Raw genomic sequence first — 6972 nt, 5'->3', positions numbered from 1 at the left:
CTCGTCGCTTTTACAAAATAACAAGTAAATTATCCTTGTAGCTGGCCACTGTGCACTATCAAAGCTCTGACACAGTAAAATGAACCACTGGGCATAGAGTAGATTATATTTATTTGTTAATGGGGCACCTAATCAGGACACGTTGTAGGAGAAATTAAAGGATCCTGAAATTAGGTGGAGACTGAAATTAACAATTATTTATTTTATCTAATGAGTGACATAACTCACAATCAACTGAACAAAAAGAAAAGTCTATACAACACAAATCAAATTACAAACTTATGCTAACACAGGTGCGGAAGTGCGGAAGACTGTAAGACCAACGCAACAAGATATGATTATCTGAGGAGCTCGTGAAATCAAAGTTGACATCACAACAAGAAACCGCAAATTATAACCAAATGATGCAATACGTGTTGCGAGGTACAGTAGGCACATAACGAGCTTGCACACAACATGGATCGCACCATCGCCATTGCGTGCGATATTAACATCCCTCTAAACAGTTATTGCCCTGTACTGTATGCAAAATCTCCGCGTTATGCGCGGTACCTTGACGCGTTTGAGGAACGTGTAATTTATAATGCCAAAAGAAAAGAAGCAAAAGGAAAGAACCTGACTAGAATCTTAACTAGAATAATGAATTTTCACGTAATTTTAATATTTGTGATGACGTTCTCCAGCAGGTACGCAGTGACAGGTGTTCCTGTTCCAGCTAGACCAGAAGACGATCTGTAGCACAGATTGAAACGTAGTCGGTAATAAAAGAAGTGATCTAAACGGTGTTTGTTTATATATTATAACAACAAAGTCCACGGTTTCCTACGATATACGTCAATTATGAGAGGAAAGGAAATGACTACTGGTGCTACAAGTTACGCAAGACCATAAAAATTTGGAAATTTGTGGTAAGGTCTTACGGGACCAAACTGCTGAGGTCATTGGTCCCTAAGCTTACACACTGCTTAATGTAATTTAAGCTACCTTACGCTAAGGACGACACACACACACACACACACACACACACACACACACACACACACATACAGACCCATGCTCGATGGAGGGCTCAAACATCCGACGCGGGCAACCGCGCGGAACGTGACAAGACGCCTTTGACCGCGCGGCTACCCAACGTGGCCCCTAGACCATACTCCGTACGGTAACGTGAAGAGTACATATGTAGATCTAGAATATATTTTATGAGTTATGACAAGCTCTTTGGCTCTTCTTTTTACGCAGTAACCTCGTGGATTGCAAAACAACTATGTTGGCCAAATGAAACAGTTTGTAGAAAGTCTTTGTTCAAACAGAGAACATTCGACTATGTCTTAGAAAAATTTGACCCATCACAAGTGAAACTGAAATGATGTTCGATTCTACGACCGAATAAAAAATAACGGTCATAATGGTGCTTAGCCATCATTGAAGGAGGTTTTAAGATCTAAGTAGGTGGCCAATTTTTTTCTTTTTTCTTTTTCTTTATTGATTTTCGATTCCTCCCCACCTGGGGAGGGGCGGGCTGACAGCAACTTAATACGCTGCTCTACAGCAGAGAGAAAAGTTAAAAAAACAATGGTAAGAGAACAAACAATATAAAAAGGCGGTAAAACGGTGACTTTGTTAATAACAGTAAAATGGTGGAGAGTTACGGAACTTAAAATACAAAAACACAGCGTTGACGATGCGGATGAAGGAAGGAGACATGCTCAGTTAAAAACCACGGCGACAGTCAGGTTTCTGTTCGCATGAGATAAAAACACAACTCGCGACAGTATGGTGGCTGTTCGCAAAACTGACAGGGGACGCACAACACTGAACACTCACTTAAAACAGCACTGTAGAGGCGACACGGCGGCAGATGGGGGGGGGGGAGGGGGGAGGATCCGGACAGATTAAAGGGAAAAAAGGGGGGAAGAAAGGAAAGGAGAAAAACGGGGGAGCCGTTGGAGGGAGGGGACATAAAAAAATGGGGACTGGGCGGACGCAAGAAGGAGTGGGAAAGGCAGTGGAGGGGAGAGCAAAAGGACTCGGGAGAGGGTAGGTGGGGAAAAAACAGGATGGAAAGGTGGGAGAGGGATTCCGGAAAAAGGACAGAGGAAGGGAGGGGCAGGTGAGGATCAGAGTTGATAGGAGGGATAAATGGCGGGAGAGAGGGCATAATCCAGTAGGGGGAGTTGACGGAAGCCACCCTGGGAAAGGAGAGGGTGAAGAGGTGGAGGGTAGGGGGGAGTAGGCGGCCAAAATAACGCCCACCATAGTTTGTTGTAGTCAATGGGTTGGAAAAGTTTTGTTAAACAAGCCCCAAGATTCTCTTTTTGAACAGTCGCTTGCAAACTTCGACAGTTTAAGTGAGGAATAAGGCGGGCGGTTTCATGAAGAAATCAAAGTTGTGGGGAGACGGTATGTCGGCCGCTTGCGTACCAATATGATGGGACACTACTGTTGGTCACTTCAGCTAGTCGTACGCTATCTGGTGACAGGAATCCAGACACCCCTATGTAGTGTGGAATTGACCACCAGATGTCACGAGGGACGGAGCTCCAGAAAACCCATCCCACTGTCGCAGAGGTTTTTTTCTCGCGGCACGAGCCTTGGCACTTTTTTCCCTCTGCTCTTCAAATCGCTACCCTCACTCGCGTTTCGTCCACTATCACCTGATGGACCGTGTTAACACGTAGTCTTACCCAGACACACGGATAACATCACAGCCCAGCATCCTGTGATCCACCTATTAGATAACTAACATGTTGACGGAAGTGACAGTAGAACTTTCGGTTTGGTCACCACGTTTGTGCGGGTGTCGATGGGCCCCATCCCTAAAGGACTGTATTGTTAGTAGAGAGGCAGCTAAAGCAGAATGGGTCAGTGAGCAGAGCTCGCGAGGGAAGTTTCGCATAGCACCACCACCTCAGATTTAGTGGTAGGAGGGCCGAGTGGACAGCCCGTCAAAAACTGAACAGGGATTAAGCATGAAAACAGGAAGAAGCTGCACTGGAATGTGATAAAAAAGCAAAATAGAAATAGTGAACGGTCTAAGAACACGAAGTGCATTATACAACAGACGGGAAGAAAAATGTCGTTGTGGTTAGGCGGTTGCGATGTTGGACTACGGGACTGTGCAAGCTGTGTTCTGTCTTCTCTCGTCCCAATTTTTTTTTCTTCACTATTCGCTTTATTCAAACTTCCTTCTGTGTTGTGGTGTAATGTCCGCTTGCAACTGCAAGGTGTAAGGAAGGGACCTATAAAGACAGTTGATTTTCACAACTACTCAATTAGCAGCCGAAAAAAAGTGGCTTTCGAATAGGAACAGCAAACATTTGACGACAAGGCGACCGAATCCTCCACCGGAAAACACGTCCGGTGTGTCATACACGGTATTAGTGACAGTACGTGTGTCATATGATAGGAATCTCTTACCGACGCATCTAATTTGCACGAGTGGTAAGTGAGTCAGATATGCCTCCATGTCCGATAAATGTGACCATGTGAATGTAATTACTCCTGTGGAAAGGATGAGAACATAATAGTTTGTTACATCAGCAGCAACAAGTGAACGTAACAGTTTCACAATCACACAGTTTCTCCATACTGTGTCAAAACATATGTTTTTAAATTTTTGAAGTTGCGTTCCGTTTTGGAAGTCTTGAGTCTTGAATTCATCTGTTGTAAGATAGTTCACGCCCGTTTACTTGTTGTTTTCATTTCTGTGAGACGTCCGTGAGGTATCTCGCCTGCTTTCACTATTCATCACATTTACTTGTGACGGTAACGTATTCTTACCACATGAATCATATTCTACACTGCAGCGTGAAAGAAACTGGTATAGGCATGCGTATTCAAATACAGGGATACGTAAGCAGGCAGAATATAGTGCCGCGGTCAGCAACGTCTATATGAGACAACAAGTGTCTGGCGCGGTTGTTAGATCGGTTACTGCTGCTACAATGGAAGGTTATCAAGATTTAAGTGAGTCTGAACGTGGTGTTATAGTCGGCCCACGAGCGATGCGACACAGCATCTCCGAGGTAGCGGTGAAGTGGGACTTTCCCGTACGACCATTTCACGACAGTGGCGTGAATATCAGGAATCCGGTAAAACGTCAAATCTCCGACATTACTGCGGGTGGAAAAAGATCGTACAAGAACGGGACCAACGACGACTGAAGAGAATCGTTCAACGTGACAGAAGTGCAATCCATCCGCAAGCTCCTGCAGATTTCAGTGCTAGCCCATCAACAAGTGTCAGCGTGCGAACCACACAACGAAACATCATCGATATGGCCTTTCAGAGCCGAAGGCGCACGCTTGTACCCTTGATGACTGCATGACACAAAGCTTTACGCCTCGCCTGGGTCCGTCAACACTGACATTGGACTGTTGATGACTGGAAACATGTTGCATTGTATCGATGGACGTGTACGGATATGGAGACAACCTCATGAATGCATGGACCCTGCATGTCAGCAGGGTATTGCTCGAGCTGATGGAGGCTCTGTAATCGTGTGATGAATATGCAGTTGGAGTGATACGGGACCCCTGATATGTCTAGATGCGACTCTGACAGGTGACACGTACGTAAGCATCGCTTGCGTCCATTCAAGTCCATTATGAATTTCGACGGAGTTGGGCAATTTGAGCAGGATGAAGCGACCGCCCACACGTCCACAATTTATACAGAGTGGCTCCAGGAACACTTGTCTGAGTTTAAACCTTCCGCTGCCCAGCAAACCCCCAGACATGAACTTTATTGAGCGTATAAGGGGTGCCTTGCAACGTGCTGTTCAGAAGAGATCTCCACCCCCTCATAATCTTACGGATTTATGGACAGCCCTGCAGAATTTATGGTGCCAGTTCCCTCCAGCACTACTTCAGACAGTTGTCGAGTCCATACCACGTCGTATTGCAGGACTTCTGTGTGCTCGCGGAGGCCCTACACGATATTAGGAACTGCCAAGACCAAAAAAAGAGAAGATTTCAATGACCGGACGGATAGTTTATAATGGCTCGAAAAAAAGTGGCATCGGGCAGTTTTGGACACGGCTTGCTGGCTTGAGTCCAACAACATGACTATTAATTAACCCACCACGCCGTTGCTATTTCAACGTGCTCTTTTTGCACTTCTTGTGCACTTATGTTCATTGTATCTATTTTGATTTTTTTCACAGTTTAGTGCACTTTCTTCCTGTTTTCATGCATGACCTGTGTTTAGTTGTTGATGGGCTATCCGCTGGGCCATCTTACTACTAAATCTGAATGGGGTGCCTTCCACCGTGGGGTAGGCATTGGATGTCACGTGACTAACGAAGTGATCAGATATTTCAACACTTCTAAAGCTGCGCAAGTCGACTGTTGGTACTGTAAGTGTCAAGGAAAACACGAAGGAAGAAGCACAGCTAAATGAGGACCAGAGAGACCTAACGTACTGACGGACAGAGAGCGTCTAACATTGCGGAGGTTGGTGGTAAAAAATCGCCTGAAATCGGCGTAAGGAATCACTCGTTAGTTCCCACCTGCTACGACGAATTCAGCTACCGCAGTGACTGAGCGTAGGGAGTTAAGAAGAACGCGATACAATGGCGGAGCTGCTCCACACAAGCCACATATTTGTGTGAAGGAGCTACGCGATGCTTCACCTAAAGAGAGATGCCGTTCAACGTATATGTCTGGGAACCAGTGATGTGGAATGATGAATCATGCTGTACTCTGTTTTAATCCGATAGAAGGGTTTGGGTTTGGTGAATGCCTGGAGAACGTACCAGTCAACACATGTAGAGCCAACAGTACAGAGGAGGTGGCGTTACGGTACAGGTGTGTTTATCGCTGTTACGGTGTGGTCTCCTTATTGCACTAAAGAACACGCTAAATGTGGAAGGAAACTAACACATTTTACAGCATTGTGTAATGGTGCGTACAATAGAGGAGCAGGTCCGAGATGATAATCGTTTGTATCAGCATGATTAACCATCCTGTCATAAAGCAGCATCTCTTAGGCAATGTTTGGTGACAATAACATATCTGAAATGTACTGGCCTTCCCAGGATCCCAATCTTAACGCAATGGAACAGCTCTTTGGGATAATTTACAACTTAGACTTCGCGCCTGACCCCAACGTCAAACATTACTCTCCGTTCCTGAGGAAAAATGGGATACCCGTTTTTCCATAAACACTGAGACATCTTATTGGGAGAGTTCAAGCTGTCGGTCACGCAAAGGATGGACACAGTCTATGCTAATGTCCATTAATATATGTCTCTATACTTTTAGCCGGATAGTATTGAACAGGCAACTGATAGTAGAAAAGCTATATTAGAAGTTTTAAGCGGATGAGAGAGAGGAAATATAACGCAATGAACAAATAATTATGTTGTGATAAAAAGGTGTTTCTGTGTTTATACTTCAATAAACGTAGTTCATATTGAAAAATTAAATTACCTTTCACACAATTACATGTCTATTGTTACTTTATTAGTTAATAAATATGACACATCGCTACAAAAGTTATACTAATAGAAAAAAACTGAGGTCAGATATTGATTCACTGCAAAATAAGCCTGAGATTAAAGCTATTGCTTAAGAAAAAGTAGGGCAACGGCCTTGCCGCAGTGGATACACCAGTTCCCGTCAGATCACCGAGGTTAAGCGCTGTCGGGTGTGGCCGGAACTTGGATGGGTGACCATCTGGGGTGCCATGTACTGTTGCCATTTTCCGGGGTGCACTCAGCCACATGATGCCAATTGAGGAACTACTTGACTGCATAGTAGCGGCTTCAGTCAAAGAAAACCATCACAATGACTGGTGCTGACCACACGCCGCTCCTATCCGCATCCTCCTCTGAGGATAACACGGAGGTTGGATGGCCCCAATGGGCCACTTGTGGCCTGAAGACGGAGTGCTTAACAAAAAGTAACTGAAAACTTTTTCGTCGACCTATGTTATTTTCGTTGTTGTTAAACAGGGAACTGAAAGTTA

General features: G+C 44.8%; 1 pseudogene; it reads left to right on the top strand.

The window, feature by feature from the left end:
• The first annotated feature begins 6586 nt into the window (after window positions 1-6586).
• On the top strand, window positions 6587-6704 carry LOC124790729 (annotated as a pseudogene).
• The last annotated feature ends 268 nt before the right edge of the window (window positions 6705-6972 follow it).

Source organism: Schistocerca piceifrons, chromosome 3, assembly GCF_021461385.2.
Source record: "Schistocerca piceifrons isolate TAMUIC-IGC-003096 chromosome 3, iqSchPice1.1, whole genome shotgun sequence".
Classification (NCBI taxonomy): Eukaryota; Metazoa; Arthropoda; class Insecta; order Orthoptera; family Acrididae; genus Schistocerca; species Schistocerca piceifrons.
The sequence above is the reverse complement of the archived record's forward strand: the minus strand, read 5'-3'. Positions and strand labels throughout refer to the sequence as shown.